At 50.2% G+C, this 17,267-nt stretch overlaps 1 protein-coding gene across 7 annotated transcripts in view; it reads right to left on the bottom strand.

The window, feature by feature from the left end:
* SULF2 (sulfatase 2) overlaps positions 1–10,908 on the bottom strand; it is a 125,932-nt gene extending 115,024 nt beyond the window's left edge. For 2 of the 7 annotated variants that reach the window (XM_027558338.1, XM_027558339.1), the window contains exon 1: positions 10,167–10,853. The gene's annotated coding sequence lies outside the window, so the exon portion shown is untranslated. Of the gene's footprint in view, positions 1–9,751; positions 9,874–10,166 lie in introns of those variants that run through there. The other 5 variants (XM_027558336.1, XM_027558341.1, XM_027558335.1 and 2 more) reach the window with 5 other exon arrangements.
* Positions 10,909–17,267: the final 6,359 nt, after the last annotated feature.

Here is a 17,267-nt window from a genome sequence, read left to right as displayed (position 1 = left end):
GTGTTCATAGGCTCAATATATAGCTTAATTATAAATCAATTTCCTTTTTAGTTTTCCTTTAAATTACTGTCAGGATACTTTATATAATCTATCTGCACATATATTTTAATAATAATCTATGAATTCACTTCAGGGAAACTTGGCAAAATACATTTGCTATAAGAAGAGGGTGTTTGGCCTGCTAATTTGGTGAACCACTGAGCTAAGTCAAACATAAAAAACCTATTTCCCATGTCAGTGTTTGGCTTAGAGGTGAGTATAAAACCCAACCCTGGGCCAGTGAAGCATAAAGCTAAGTCTGCTGGTGTGGGGGTGTCCTTGGAAGAATTTTGCTAAGTAAAAGAGGTAGCAATGAATCCTGCTTTCTATTCCCATTTTGTATGGGAATATTTCAATGCAAAGAAATCGAGGAGAACAATAGAATGGGAAAGACTAGAAATCTCGTCAAGAAAATTAGAGGTACCAAGGGAACATTTCATACAAAGATGGGCACAATAAAGGAAAGAAATGGTATGGATCTAACAGAAGCAGAAGACATTAAGAGGTGGCAAGACTACACAGATGAACTGTACAACAAAGATCTTCATGACCCAGATAATCATGATGGTGTGATCACTGGATTAGAGCCAGACAGCCTGGAATGCGAAGTCAAATGAGCTTTAGGAAGCATCACTATGAACAAAGCTGGTGGAGGTGACGGAATTCCAGTTGAGCTATTTCAAATCATAAAACATGACACTGTGAAAGTGCTGCACTCAATATGCCAGCAAATTTGGAAAACTCAGCAGTGGCTGCAGGACTGGAAAAGGTCAGTTTTCATTCCAATCCCAAAGAAAGGCAATGCCAAAGAATGCTCAAACTACTGCACAATTGCACTCATCTCACACACTAGCAAAATATGCTCAAAATTCTCCAAGCCAGGCTTCAACAGTACATGAACCGTGAACTTCCAGATGTTCAAGCTGGTTTTAGAAAAGGTAGAGGAACCAGAGATCAAACTGCCAACATCCATTGGATCATTGAAAAAGCAAGAGAGTTCCAGAAAAACATCTACTTCTGCTTTATTGACCACGCCAATGCCTTTTGACTGTGTGAATCACAGCAAACTATGGAAAATTCTTAAAGAGATGGGAATACCAGACTACCAGACCTGCCTCCTGAGAAATACGTATGCAGGTCAAGAAGCAACAGTTAGAACTGGACATGGAACAACAGACTGGTTGCAAATCGGGAAGGGAGTCCGTCAAGGTTGTATATTGTCACCGTGGTTATTTAACTTATATGCCGAGTACATCATGAGAAATGCTGGGCTGGATGAAGCACAAGCTGGAATCAAGATTGCTGGGAGAAATATCAATAATCTCATATGCATATGACACCACCCTTTTGGCAGAAAGCAAAGAAGAGCTAAAGAGCCTCTTGATGAAAGTGAAACAGGAGAGTGAAAAAGTTGCCTTAAAACTAAACATTCACAAAACTAAGATCATGGCATCTGGTCCCATCACTTCATGGCAAATAGATGGGGAAACAATGGAAACAGTGAGAGACTTTATTTTTTGGGGGCTCCCAAATCACTGCAGATGGTGACTGCAGCCATGAAATTAAAAGATGCTTGCTCCTTGGAAAAAAAGTTATGACCAACCTAGATAGCACATTCAAAAGCAGAGACATTACTTTGCCAACAAAGGTCCGTCTAGTCAAAGCTATGGTTTTTCCAGTAGTCATGTATGGATGTGAGAGTTGGACCATAAAGAAAGCTGAGTGCCAAAGAATTGATGCTTTTGAACTGTGCTGTTGGAGAAGATTCTTGAGAGTCCCTTGGACAGCAAGGAGATCCAACCATCTCCATCCTAAAGGAGATCAGTCCTGGGTGTTCATTGGAGGGACTGATGCTGAAGGTGAAACTCCAAAACTTTGGCCACCTGATGTGAAGAAGTGACTCACTGGAAAAGACCCTGATGCTGGGAAAGATTGAAGGCAGGAGAAGGGGATGGCAGAGGATGGGATGGTTGGATGGCATCACCGACTCAGTGGACATGAGTGTGAGCAAGCTCCGGGAGTTGATGATGGACAGGGAAGCCTGGCGTGCTGCTGTCCATGGGGTTGTAGAGTCAGACATGACTGAGCAACTGAACTGAACTGATGGGGATGTAATGTCCAGAGTTGTGGCAGCCATCTAAGATCATGAAGCAACAAAGACCAAAGACAGGCTGAGGACAGACAAACAGGCTAGGAATAGCCTGGGCTCTTGATGACACTATTTTACCAACAAATTGGCCTCTGGGCTCCCCTGCTTTGGACTCCTGTTATGTGAGATTTAAGTGTTTTCTACTGTATAAGCCACCCTCAGCCAGATGATTAGGACTCCAAACCACTAAGACTCTAGTAGGTTTTTCTGTTCTCTGAAATATTGAGGTAAGTGGCCTGCAATCAGAAGTCTGTGGACACTGCCTGTCTCTGGAACATGCCAGAAATGCTGCTTTTGGATGATCTAATTTTCACCAGAGCATGAACATCTCCTGGACTTTTGTTTTTTAAGAAAACACTCCCCTTCTCTGGCTGCCAAGGTGGGTCAAGTCACCCACTGGGGCCCTGGTCTTGATTCAATAAGAAAGGCTATTGGCAGCATTCTCCCCCTAACACATCTGGCTTCCACCTGGCCAAACACATCTTGGGTACCGCTCATGGTCCCTGGGGACGGCCCTCCCCATCAACTCACACACACAAGCCCTGCTTCATAACGACTCTAGAGTTTGGGATAGAACTCATCCAAGTTTGAAGTGAGGCCCAGGTGTGCAAAGCTGTGGATCCAGGCCTTTTGCAAGGTGAAGCTACACATCAGAAGCCAGGGCCACTGGGCAACGTGTGTTTTGGAATCATAATAAGAGACCGTGGAAAATTCAAAACAGTGGCGGCTGCTGGTTAGAGAGAATTCCATGAAGTCTGGGTCTGGGCTAGAGGAGACGCTCTGGAGACCAGGCTAACAGCTGTTCTACCAAGGAGGTATTGTGCTGCCTGTTTAAGGGCCAGGATCCTTACGAACTTAAGCAGTTTCCCAAGGGCATCTGTTGCAGAGTGATCACTGTTTAGCTCTGTCTGCTAATCACGGAGCAATGAGGAGATGGATGGTGGCGGGGGGGCAGTGGTTTCAGCCTGAGCCTTTGGGAGTCTCTCAGGACCGTCATAAAGAGGTGAGAGTGTGGGACGTGCTAAAAATATTCATCAAATAGATGCATGACAGGCATTGCAGTGGGGAGGGAAGAGGGCGGAAACCCCACAAGAGAACAAAACACATTCTCCCTAAATGATTATGTCCAGTCCCAAGGCTTAAAATAACATGGATGCACTGATGACTCTCTTAATTTCAGGTGCCAGCCCCACACAGCTCCAGACTTGTGTATGCAGCACCCAGTGAGCTTCTGGCCACCCAGGACGAGTGTCATCTCACACTCCACATCTCCAAACTAAATTCTGGATCAGCCTCCCTCCTCCAAACCTTCTCTGCTCATCTTCTCTATACCAATCACCCTACACCAAGCTGCCCAGTTATCTTTGACTCCTTGGCCCTAGAGATGTTGGGGCTGCCTCATTTCTCATTGTCCGGGTTGGGGGTGTCTTGCACGTTGAAGATGGTTAACAGCATCCCTGGCCTCCACCCACTGGTTTCCAGCAGCATCCCCTCCCTAGTGTGACAATCAAAACGTCTCCATGTTTTTGTGCTAAGTCGTTTAGTCATGTCTGACTCTTTGTGACCTGATGGACTACAGCCCCAGTCAGGCTCCTCTGTCCATGAGGATTCTTCAGGCAAGAATACTGGAGTGGGTTGCCATGCCCCCCTCCAGGGGATCTTCCTGATCTGGGGATCGAACTCGTGTCTCTTAAGTCTCTTGCATTGACAGGCGGGGTTCTCTACCACTAATGCCACCTGAGAAGCCCCCCCAAAACATCTCCAGACATTGCTAAATGTCCCCTGGGGGGGCAGAGCTGTCCTTGGTTGGAAACTACAGTGCTTCCCTCACTTTGAGCATCCAATCCATCAGAAAGTTCCACTGGTTCCGCCTTCAAGATACATCTCCAATTCACCCCTTTCACTCCATTTCCTCTGCTACCACCAAAATCCTGGCCAATATGAGCTCGCAAACTCATATCCCAGCTTCCTCTTACAAAGCATCCTTCTCATGGTAGCCACTGAGATCTTTCTAAAATACTGATCTTGTCATTCCCGGACTTAAAACTCTCCAATGGTTTTCATTTCATTTGAAATAAAAAATGAATTTCTCTCCCTGGCCCTCATTTCTCACCACTGACCTCATTTCCCCACTACCCCTCTTCTTACTCACTGCCCTTCAGACCATCGAACTTCACCTCGTGTTTTAAACTGGTGTCTCAAATAGGCCACCCCTCTCCATCTCCAGGCCTTTGCACTGGCTGTTCCTTCTACCCAGAATGCTCTTCCTTAGGTTGTGGGCTCATCTCAAAAAATTTAGGTCACAGCTTAAAAGTCACATCCTCAGACAGGCCTCCCTGACCACCTGTCAAAAGCTGTGCCCCGCCCCCATCATTTCTGTCATGTTACTATCTTGTTCCTGGAGGAGGGCATGGCAACCCACTCCACTGTTCTTGCCTGGAGAATCCCATGGACAGAGGAGCCTGGCAGGCTACAGTTCATGGGGTTGCAAAGAGCCGGACAAGAAACTAACACTTTACACTTTCAACTTGTTTCCACCATAGAGGCTGTCACTTTCTGAAAAAGTCTCAGACTTGTTTGCTTGTGTATTATCTTCTCACCCTCTGGAATGTAAATGCCATGTTGGTTCTCTCTTGCCCATCCTAATGCCTAACACAGAGCCTGGCACACTGTAGTTGCTCAGTAAACACACGTGCACTGACAAATAAGAGGAATGCCCTCTTAATCTATACTGCTAAGTCGCTTCAGTCGTGTCTGACTCTGTGCGACCCCATAGATGGCAGCCCACCAGGCTCCCCCGCCCCTGGGATTCTCCAGGCAAGAACACTGGAGTGGGTTGCCATTTCCTTCTCCAATGCATGAAAGTGAAAAGTGAAAGTGAAGTCACTCAGCGTGTCCGACTCTTAGCGACCCCATGGACTATAGCCTACCAGGCTCCTCCATCCATGGGATTTTCCAGGCAAGAGTACTGGAGTGGGGTGCCATTGCCTTCTCTGTCTTAATCTATACAGAACACCTTTATATGCCCGATCTCACTTAGAGCATTTCCTCTGCCTTCTGGCAGCCTCTGCAACAGACAGGAGGACAAGATAGACACAGGCGAGGGCCCTCTTTCCACCTCTCTGCTCACATGGAACACACACACACACATACACACAGCAGTCTGGTTCCCTTCCAACAGCCAGAGCCTTCCCTGAGAGTTTGATTCAGCAGGATCTAGAATTTGAGTGTTTTTTTTTTTTTTTAAACAAAAGCCTCCAGGCGATTTTCGTGGTGGAAGGTTGGGCAAACGCTGCCCCTGGCCACCAGAAAGCACAGAATTGAGGCCAGGTGACACACGTCAGACACTGAGGGAGAAAAGTTCAGCTTCTAATTCTTGTTGACCCAGTGAAGGGGTGGGGGAGGCTGCCCACCCAGGAGCTGTTTCTATGGTCCCCACTTCAACCGAATTGGAAGCAGGTCCATCTAGCCATGATCTCTCCCATTCATGTCCACCCCCACCCCCATCACAGGCACTGGCTGTCACCTCTCCAGCAACCAGCCCTCCTTTCCCTGGTGTCCCCTGGGGCTTTGGGGTTTCAGTTGGTCTGCCCCAACCCCTGAGTACAGGGTGGAGCCTGGGAGCCTGGCCTGAAGACCATGGTTAGCGACTCATTTCTGTGACCAGTGATCGGCTTGGAGAGAACACGTGATGTAAAACAGTCCAATCAGATAGATGCCTGGGGCTTGGGTGGGCATTACCAGAAAGGAAGCTTATTCTTTTCTGGTGGGCTCAAAGGAGAGAGGATGAGGGGGACAGCTCTTGAACTCAACACCTTAGTCACGAGAATAGTCAGTGTTTCCCCAGGGCTTGCCTGTGTCAGATGCCAGGCTAAGCACTTGACACCAGTCATCTCATTCCATCCTTTCCTACCAGCCAGGAGAGGGGTGCTATGATCATCGTCACTGGCTGGATGAAAACACGAAGGCAGAGTAACGTGGGCTAAGTAACGTGCCGTGGATCACACAGCCGGGCTGGTAGCCAGGCACGCACTGGCTCTCCTGACCGCGGTGCCAGAGCCTGCCTGCCCCTCGGCAGGCAGGAGAGAGAAACCATCCCCATGGAAGGAAGTGCAGAGACGGAGAGGAACAGATTCTCAGGCCAGAACCTGAGCGGTGACTCAGCTGAGCCTGAAGCTGTTCCCTTAGCAATTTTCAGTCATGGAAGCCAGTAAGTCCCCTTCTCTCCTAACACTGATTTGTGATCCCTCCCTGCCCCTGCCCCTCCCCCCAACCCCAGCTTTCTGTTGCTTACAAGAAAAAAGATCCTGGTTACTTTTCAGTCCTTCTAGGAAAATATCCCCTAACTGATAATCCACTTGTGATTTACACAAGCAGTTGCCCAGTAAAGACCAGCTGATGCGAGTGGCGATGGCTCTGGCTTCCCACCCATTAACCGGCTGAGCTGGTAACCCTGATACCCACCTGCGGCCAGCCCCACGCCATGTCCCCTTTCGGCTCCGGCTCCGAGTGAGGCCTCGTTCCCTAGCAACCACCCAATTAGGCAATCACGCCATTTATCAGGGTGCCAATTAATTATAATGATCTTAATGATCTTCCAATTAGCTAGTGCCTTGAATCCAGATCAGGGGCCCTGCAGATTCCTCACCAGGGCCCATCACGAGGAGGCCCACGGAACCTGGGTGAGGCCTCCCTCGCCTGGAGGTGAGTCCTGAGAGGCGGCCGCACCTTCCATATCCACTGGTCTCACAGGGCCCAGGCCTGAAGCAAAGGGCCCTGGACCCCTGGAGCACCCCTCCAGGCTCAGGCGACCTCATCACCAACCACACGAGGGCCACACCTCTAGGCGAAGTTTCACCCATTGTACCTTCAAGGGGCACAAACCCTCACCTCAGATCTCATGGCTCTTTTACGCCAGCCCCTGCGTGATGAGTCCCTCTGCATCCTGACTAGAGGAGTGTGTGTGTGTGTATACTTGTAGGGAGGAGGGAACATGGCCAGGCAGTCGTGTGTTTTCCTCAAGGCACCCCAGCCCTGAGATTAAAAATACACAGCCCAGGCTCCCCAACATTGGAGGTTTGAGGGGCTTCTGCCTTCCAAAGTCTGATTGTCTAATTGTGTTCTTTTGCTGCACAACACTTGGAAAAGAGGCCAAGGTCAAGGAGGGGGAAGAATACGGTGGGTCAGAGTGGACCCTGGGCCCCAGGGTCTCACCAATCCCGGCTTGATGACTGACCGGCTGTCAGAAAGTCACAATCCTCTCAGTGACTTAGTTTCCTCTTCTTTAACATGACGACAATCAGAGGACCTACCTCCCGGGAGTTTTGTGTGAATTAAATGTTATTATGTACAAGGATTTAGAAGAGTGCTTGGCCCATGAACTGCTTCTTAAGTGTTAGCTGTCATCTCAAGTCTAGACTAAGCGCTCTCTTAACTACTAGCTGGTCAGAAATGTTGATATTCTTTTGCAGGGCAAGGCTTTTGGTCTCTTTCTGAGGGGTGGAAGTCTAAGAACAGATTGGATGGAGTTGGGCGTGATTCTCCGTCTGGCTAACTCCAGAGACCAGACTCTGCCCCCTTGAGGCAGGTCCAAACAGATAAATCAAACAAATCCGGGGAAAGGAAGAGGGAAATGTTATTTCCAAATCCAAAGGATCTTCAAGTGTCCGGGTGTGCGAGTGCACACCAGCTAGGTCCTCAGGATGGCAGTTCAAGGGAAGAGTTGGGCAGGGGACACACACATGCCTGTGTGTATGCACGTGCGCACGCATACACACAGCCACAGGGTCCTTCTCCAGGCTGAGGCTTTCTACAATCAAATCATCATTCGACCTTCAAGTCTGAAAACTTAACATATAATTAAGGTTTCAGAAAATGCCATAAACTCAAATTTTAAAAACCCAATAAATATACACAAAGCCCAAAGCCACACTGCCTCTTATCCACTGTAGCCATGCCAACATCATGCATTTATGTCCATAAACTTGGCCCAAGGAAGATCCTTCACATGCAAATATCCAACAGGCATCAGCCAAGCCTGCCATCCCCCATCGAGCTGCTAATGAGGGCACTAAATGACACACCTGGACAGACTTGTGATGAGCTCTAGCTTCCACACACGGACAAGCAAACCTGGGAGAACCTCTCTCACCAGGTAAGTGATCTTTAGTCTCCTCCCCACCCTCTTTCTATATGGAATGAATGGTTTCAATTTAATTAAAACCCTCCAGTGGCTCTGTAATGGGGAGTGGAGATGCAGCAAGAAATCCCCTTCGCTATTAAACTGCAAGAAGAGAGCAACTCTTCCTGCTCTGGGGAGAGGCGCAGGCTGTCCTCCAGGGAAAGCCCATCCTCCCTGCTTCTCTGGCCCCCAGAGAACCAGCTTGAGAGCATCCTTCCTTCTCTGCCGCAAAGACAGTGAGGGCAGCCCTGTAGGAGAGAAGCAGGGGACAGATGGAGGGGTGCACGGGCGGGCGCCCCAACATGCACAGATGTGTAAATACCCAGATTCAAACGTAAGCTGAATGTAATGACTTGGTTAATTAAATATTGACTTTTAACTCAAAAAGTAATTAAAACAAGCTGCAGGAAAGGCTGCCAGAGAGGAGAGGGGGCAGGGAATATTCAGAACTCTCAGGAAGGTGGAGGAGAAAAGGGGTTGCCAAAATGGGCTTGTCCTACTGTGTGCAGGCAGAGTGGTCTTCAGTGTCCAGACAAGAAGTTGCAGACAGAGGTCATTGGGCAAAATCAGGATTTGCGTGTGTCTCCTTCCCCCGCTTAGACTGCATCTCTTTCCCCAGCTGCCCTCCAAGTGAACTAAGAGCTCCCACTGCTCAGAAACCAGGTTTTCTGTTCATCGCTTCTCTCTGGAACGTAACGGTGGTGCCAGGCACCAGGAGGTGCTTCACAAACGCTTGTAGAACGAATGAATGAACTACTATAAAGAATGCTTTTTTAAAAAAAGTACACTCCTAGAAATCGCTGCAGCTTCACTGTCACACTTCCGAAATCCTCGGGCGCCCGGGGCCTCTGTCTACAAGGAGATGAGAACTGGTTCTGACCCAGCCTGGGAGGAAGTTTGTCTTTATAATCCTATTTGCCCTTTCGGTATCTGCAAGTTCCCACTCTGAAGATCCGGTCCACCGCTTTCCCGTGTCCTGCCCGGACAAGCCCCACGTGGTCTGGCTACTAGCCGCTCCGCTGGGTCTAAACTCAAAAGGGTCCAGGAGGCCATCCCCCTGCGGCCGGCGAGTCCAGGAGCGCGGCCCCCGAGGCCTCCACGGCTCCGCGAGGCGTGTCGGTGGGTCAGGGGCGCGGTGGGAAGTCCTTGCCCGCTCGCCCAGCCCGCCAGCGGGGTCAAACCGGTCATCCTCCCGCGGCCCGCCGGCGCCACCCCGTTGCCCGCTGGGTCCCACCTCCGCGCTCCGCGCTGGGGCCGACGCCGGGCGGTCGGGACCGGCCCCGGGTTCACCTGGGCGGCGCTCGCGGCCGCACTGGCTCCGGGGCCGGCGAGGGCCGCCGGGAGCCCCCGCCTTGCCCACCTGGCCCCCGCGCCCCACTCACCAGCGCGCACGGCCCCGGCGGCCTCACCCGGCGCGGGGTGCCGCCGCCTCTGCCGCAGCCCGGCCGGGCAGCGGGGCGCAGGGGACTCCGCGCCGCTGCTGCCGCCGCCGCATCTCCGGCGAGTGCCGCCTCTCCTCCTCCCCTCCTCCGCCTCCTCCCGCCTCTCCGCCCTCGGCCCCCGCCCCGGCGCGCCGCCCTCGCCAAAGTCCGGGTCCGCGCCCCACCCGGGCCGCTCTCGCATCGCCCTGGTCCGGCCCCGCCGCGCCACCCAAGCCAGCCCCCGGGCACCGCTCGGCCCGCCCCGCCCCCCGCCTGCACCCCCAGCCTCCGCGCGGGGCGGGGAGCGGCGGGCGGGCCGCCGCGGGGACCCCGCCGCGGCGCCCTCCCAGCGCCCCACCGCGCGCGAGCGCTTTACCTCCGGCTGGAAGGACAGGCGGCCCGGCTGGCCCGGGCTCTGCTGCGCCGAAGTCCGGCCCTGGCCCCGAAGTCCGGCCCCGGACGGGGCAGTGGCGGAGAGCGGGGGTCGGAGCGGCACTCCGCCTCCCGATGCCTCGGGACCCCGCTGGCCGCGCTCCCGGCGCCGAGCGCGCACCCTCGCCGGGACACAGACGCACACTCACCCGGCACACACTCGCTCCCGCTCGCCCTCGGTGGAGAGTTGAAACAGCTGTGGGATTCGCCCCGGAGCTGGAAATGAGGGAGGGACGCGAGCCCGAGCCGTGCTTGCGCGGGGGTGTGTGTGTTAACACACACACGCACGAGGAGGGTATCCCTAATAAATCAAATATCGCAATAAAGTCAGGAGGGCCATCGATCAGGTCCACTTGGCTGGAAACGAAGAGAAAGAATCCTCGCCTCCTTTCCGCTTTCTTTTTCTCCTCCTTCGGAGCTCGAAGGAGCCAGGTGTTCCACGGGGCTTGCGACAGCCCCGGCCGGGCGCTCCTCTCGTAATGACACGTTAATAAATGTTTTCTTTTATCTGCTTTCACAAGGGCTCGCCCTGGTCTGCAAACACCCGACCGTCTTCCCTGAAAGCCCCGCGCTCGCCTCTAACCACACATGTTAGCCTTCGGAAACGCGGGCTGGAGCCGGGGCCGGCGGCTAGATCGCAGTGTGAACTGCCCACGCGCCCTGGGAGCTCCTCGAGACGTTAACTTGAGCTCACGTGAAAATAGCTGCCAGTTGCCCAGAAATGGTCCGGGAATAGCAAAGAAAGGAGAAAGTGGCCTCCTCTGAAAGGGGAGGAATTCGACTCAAGGTGGTGCTGTCTACCGCGCTTTCCCCCGTCCCCAGCCTCCCAGAAGAGGGCAGGGATGATAGGGGTGGGCAAAGGGCCGCCAGAGAAGCAACTAGTAGCTGCAGAAAGCACAGCTGAGTTGCTAAGAGAAAAAAAGCCTCAGCTGTAGATCAGTATACTTGCCGGCGGTGGTGAACTGATGTAAACCGAGTAGCCCTCTTACAAGGGAAGTATTATTAGACCCATATTACAGATGTGCAGACCGAGTCACAGAGAGGTTAAGTAACAGGCCCAAGGTCACACAGGTGTAAGTAATGGACTCAGGATTTGAACCCAAGACATTTGGCTCCAGAGTTATGTTTTTAAATCACAGGGCATTGTTACTTTTCAACATAGCTTCTCCTTTCTCTGTTGCAGTCTTTCATGCCAGCTGGGGTTGTCATATTTAGTGACTAAACATATGGAAGGCCCATGAGGATGTACCTATACAAAAAAATTCTCCATTGTTTAGCCGAAATTCGAATTGAGCATCCTGACCTGATTGGGGCTGAAGACTCCTCTCACCATAATCTCCCTTAGCTACCCCTAGATCAACTGACAGTCCAAGTAAATCAGAAAAACCTGGCATTTTGCTTTTCCAAATCAGATTCTGGTGCCCACCTTTTGGGACCACTGAAGTTGCTCATCTTCTGCCCTCTTTTTGCTTTGGATCAAAATGTGAGGCTTACCTGTTCACTAGGACTGACGAAAAATAGTGAGGACGCCCCACCCTTTTGGCCTCGTCTTTGCAAAAGGGATGCATTTGCTGCAGAGTGCCTATTGCTGATATCTGGGAGAATCATAAAGCATAAAGCTGGCTATGTATGTAGTGTAACATTTTCTGTTAGCTGCATTGAAAAAAGAAAAAGGTAAAATTAATTTTAATAATATAGTTTTTTTAACTTAGTATATCTAAAATGGGAGAAGGCAATGGCAACCCACTCCAGTACTCTTGCCTGGAAAATTCCACGGATGGAGGAGCCTGGTAGGCTGCCGTCCATGGGGTTGCACAGAGTCGGACACGACTGAGCGACTTCACTTTCACTTTTCACTTTCATGCATTGGAGGAGGAAATGGCAACCCACTCCAGTGTTCTTGCCTGGAGAATCCCATGGACAGAGGAGGCTGGTGGGCTGCCGTCTATGGGGTCGCACAGAGTCGGACACGACTGAAGCGACTTAGCAGCAGCAGCAGCATATCTAAAATAGTATCAATTCAATGTGTAATCAATATGCAAATTATTAATGAGGTATCTTACAGTTTTGTCTTATTAAGTCTGGGGAATCTGGTGTGTGTTTGACACTTACAGCAGCTCTCAATTCAGACCAGCCCCATGGGGCTAGGGGAGCCCATGCTGCACAGTGCAGTTCTATGGCTCACGCCTGAGTGTTTACAGCAGGTTATCTCATGTAATCCTCTTCATCTTTCAAGAAAACCGATGCTCAGAAAGGTCAAGGGTCACAAAGTTGACAAATGGGATTCTGACCCACTCAAGGCGGTGCCTGACTTTGGGATACGTTTTTGCTATGGTAGCAGTTTTCTCACTGGGACCTCAGAGCCCCATGGGGGTGTCTCGGGGGCGAGGGGTGGAGGAGAGAGGTGAGATCTGCCTTTTGCTTGCTTTTTGTGTTGGGTTCTGGGGAGCATTTCAGAGGTCAAGGGGAATCCCATCCCCCAAAAGTTCAAAACCACATTGCCTTCCTTGAGGCCTCACGTTTACGAACATGGTTCTCCCTTCCCTAAGTGGGCCGTGCTAAGTCTCCTGGATCCTTGTCCACTCATCAGGGAACCCCAGCAGTGGAGGGGCAGCTCACGATTGCCTACATGGGGCTGTAGGCAGGGCTGAGATGGTGTCATTTGATTATCTGTTTTGGATAGTTCTTCTTTCAGCTGTTGCTGTTCAAAGACCAAACATGATGTCCGTGGCTCGCTTCTTATCCTTTTTGAGGAAGAAGGGGATGGATCTTGTGTGTGAGTGCCTCTTTGTGCGTGTTTACACATGCCTCTGTGTGCAATCAAGCATGTGTCTACTGCAGGCAGATGCTGTGGATCCAGCTTCAGGTCAGGACTTAACTCACCAGCTCAGACACTCACGGGGCCTGAGGGTCTGCAAAGTGCCCTCTGGCCACGTTCTTTTCCCGGTAATTCTCAGCAAACCCACGGTCGTCTGGGTCCGAGGCCTCGGCCTAAGTTTCCCAGGTTCCCTGCAGGCAGGTGGGGACTCCTGGCCCCATTTGGGAGCGCAGGGTCCTCCTGGGAAACACCAGGGGCCTCAGGGGTTCAGATGCCCCCTAGCCTGGGAAGTCACTCAGCCACTGCTGGGCGGGGACCTGGGTGGGGGCTCAGGATAATTCTCAGAACCTCCCACCTCCAGATTCTGTGGCCTTTCCTGTGTCCAACCCCACCATCCTGTGTCCCTCCTCACCCTGACGTCATCTCTCACTGTGATCGCCTTGGTCCTGGCTGGAAAATCGGGCTTTTCAGACTCCTCACACCACTCCCTCGAGTTGGTTTAACCTCTAGGGGACCTTTCTCTCGACACCCACAAGCCTCCTTTCTTCCTCTGGCGGCTTCTTTGGCAGCCCTCTCTGCAGAATGCCCATCTTGTTCTATCTACCTGGCTTGGCCAGAAGGCCCTTCCGTTTCCTTGGGATTCCTATGTAACAACAACAAAAATCATTCCTGCTGTGTGATTATCTCCATCAAAGGGCTGAAACTCGGTCTGATTGTCCGAGCACTGCTGGCTGCACTTGGATTGGAGTAGATGGGATTTTATGAGGGTTGTAAAAGTCAGGCTTTTAACATGTCTTGAACAAATTGGCCTGTGAAGGAGAAGAGTAGAAATAGGGCTACAGAGGGGAGGCCTGGGAATGTGAGCGAGCCTCAGAAGTGAAGCACAGGTGGCTTCAATAACCCACAGGAGTTTGTCTGTAACCTTGCTGCTACAAAGCCGAAGAGGCTGCAGAGTCACCCCCAGGGGGCTGGGAATGGAACGTCTCAGCTCCTCAGTGGGGACCATTTTGCACCGGTTTTAAAATACAAATCCCAGCACCATCCCTAACATTGTGAATTTGCGGTTGGTTCTGCTGAGTTTTCACTGAGACTCAAGCTGTCTTGTCTGTAGAACTGCCATTGTGTTAGAGGAACACTGTTTACATTTCTTGAGATATTGTGATAATGAAAAACAGCACCATAAACCCCCATTAAATCTAAAGAACATTAATTGTATTTCATGCTGCCTCCCTGGGCTGGCACGCTGACATAGACATGCTTTACTTCAGCAAAACAGGGCTCATCTTTGCAGCGAGGTACCCATTTCCCTCCTTAATTACGCGTAATTGTATAGTCTAATTTATTCTAATGCCTGACGCCTAAAAGTGCACATTCATGAATCAAGGGTTAGATTGGGAGGTAGGAGAATTATAAACGGGTATAATTGCAGTCTCCTGGGGGCTGCTTATGAGTGATCTCAAAGAGCAACAATGTTTATTCAGAATTCTTGCTAACGAAAGACAGGCTGCCTCCAGTTAAGAACGTGGATAACAGTGACGATTTGTCTCGTGGCCTAACAATACACCACTAGTTCTCTCTTGAATAAGAGGGCAAGAAAGATTAAATATGTGAATTTCATGTAATTTGTGATGGGCTGAAACAGACACACAAGCAGCCTTAGTCCTTGTGTGATTGAGAATTAGTGCCGGTACTGCCGCTCCCACCCCGGGACCACAGCTGCAGATCTCCGAGGGCAAGGCAGAGCTTGGGGGTCTCTGTGGGCGATCTTTTTTATAGAGACAAGCAGGGTCCACTGGACCATAAGTGCAATTCAGTTTAACCTCACTCTGGGACAGCACTCCTCATTTTACAGTTGCCTTCCAGAAAAATCACTTTGGAACTTTGACTGTAATGAATCAATTAATTTATCAGTTATGATTAATGTTGGAGGTTGGTTTAGGAGAAGTGGAATAATGACTCAGCACTGCTCCAGGGCTAAAGTTCTAACTGACCTGGACTCTGTCCCCACTGGCTGGTGACTCCTTAGCTGATCACCTCCGGTCTCAGTTTCCTCATTTTTAAGAATTGAGGATAATATTGAGGACATCGCAGGTTTTCATGCAGTCTAAGTGAGATTAATGAAGGTAAGGTAAATGCACACACGGTCCTGGCTGGGAATGTTCACTGAATCAGAATCAGAAACGTGCTCCCGTGGGCCTCTAGAGAGACTCCTCCATCATCTGTAAAACCTGATGGTGGACATCCAAGGCAATTGCTTTGATGCCAGGGCAAACCAGATCATGCCACTCCGAGGCTTACAATCCCTTCTGCTTAGGTGAAAATCCAAATTCCTGAGCACAAGATCTACATGGTGCTTATCCTGGCCGCCTCCCCACATCTTTCTGTTCTCGTAATTCTCTTATCATGAAAATTTCAAACCCAAAATGGAAAGAATAGCACAGCGAATATGCTATACCTGAAATCAACAGTTGTTAATATTTTGTCCTGATATGTTGCTGAACCATTTGAAAGGAAGTTGAGGACCTCAAGAAAAACTATGACAAACCTAGACAAGATATTAAAAAGGAGAGACATTACTTTGCCAACAAAGGTCCATCTAGTCAAAGCTATGGTTTTTACAGTATTCATGCACGGATGTGAGAGTTGGACCATAAAGAAAGCTGAGCACTGGAGAATTGATTCTTTTGAACTGTGGTGTTGGAGAAGACTCTTGAGAGTCCCTTGGACTGCAAGGAGATCAAACCGGTCAATCCTAAAGGAAATCAGTTCTGAATATTTATTGGAAGGACTGATGCTATAGCTCCAATATTTTGGCTACCTGATGTGAAGAACTGACTAATTGGAAAAGACCTTGATGCTGGGAAAGATTGAAGGCAGGAGAAGCAGGGAATGACAGAGGATGAGATGGTTGGATGGCATCACTGACTCGATGGAGATGAGTTTGAGCAGGCTCACAGGAGTTGGTGATGGACAGGGAAGCCTGGCATGCTGCAGTCCATGGGGTCACAAAGAGTCAGACACAACTGAGTGATCGAATTGAACTGATCTGAGGACCTCATGGCCCATCACCACTCAGGACCTGAGTGGGCACGTCCTAAGGATACACTCGTCTCTCAGATGACCTACCCCTATCGTCACACCTAAGAGACTGGACAGTAATTCCATAATCACTGCCCCACTTGCTCACATTAAGAACCCCAGGCGTTTCTCTCGCTTTGTTCTTCAAGTCTTTGCCTGCCTCAGGATCTTTGCATTTACTGGGCCTTCTTCATGGAATGCTCTTTCCCTAGATTTTGCTCTATGAACTCCTTGTCATCATCTGATATCAGCTCAAAGGTCCCCTGCGGGAGAGTTCTCTCCTGTTTTACCCAGAGGTGTTCCCCAATCTCCCTCCCTGTCTTCCCTCCCCATTTTATTGTCTTCCTGTTACATGTCGCTGTATGAAATTCTGTGTTTTGTGTCTGTGTACTTGTTTTGAGGTCTATTCCTCCTCCCCACCTCCAACCCACAGTAGCTTCAGGAGAGCAGGGTCTGTCCAGAGAAGCGTGAGCCCAGTGACCTAGGCTCTTACTCCATAGGCTCCCCGCCTCCACCAGCTCCCTTCAAGTAGACAGACTCTGTTATGAATTGTACCTTATCACTGGCTTGTACGTTTTTAGAAAAGGATAGTCCGTGCTGGATGTCTGATATGCAGGGGCACATAGGTAAATACATGTTTTTCAGCTAAGGTTGCAATAACAGATGAGTTAGGAAATCAGGAAAAGACATGAGTATTAAAAAAAAAAACAACTTTCCAAAGGTATAATTCAGACACCATAAGATTCATTCATTTTGAGTGTACCACTGAAATGTTTTTAAATTTCCAGGGTTGTGCAACCGTTACCATAATCCAGTTCTAGAACTTTCTCATCACCTCTCATAACAAGATCCCTCATGGGCAGGGGTCATTTTAAAGCTCTCCAGGTGATTCTAACCCATGGCTGGGCAGAGGGGTGTGGCGGGGGGCGCCTTGGGAAACAGAGGCGAGAGCCATAAAGCGGCCCAGAGGGTGCTGAGGTTCCTGGTTGATGATGAAATAAATGAACCTACTTTTAATTTGAAAGAGTGCAAATGCATAGGGGTCTGTGGGACTGAATCACTTTGCTGCACACCTGGGACTAACACAACATTTTAAGTCGGCTACACTCCAGTATAAAATAAAAATGAAGAAAGAATGTAAATGAGCAC

Source organism: Bos indicus x Bos taurus, chromosome 13 (assembly GCF_003369695.1).
Source record: "Bos indicus x Bos taurus breed Angus x Brahman F1 hybrid chromosome 13, Bos_hybrid_MaternalHap_v2.0, whole genome shotgun sequence".
Lineage (NCBI taxonomy): Eukaryota > Metazoa > Chordata > Mammalia > Artiodactyla > Bovidae > Bos > Bos indicus x Bos taurus.
Note: the sequence above shows the minus strand (reverse complement) of the source record. Positions and strands in the feature narration are given on the sequence as shown.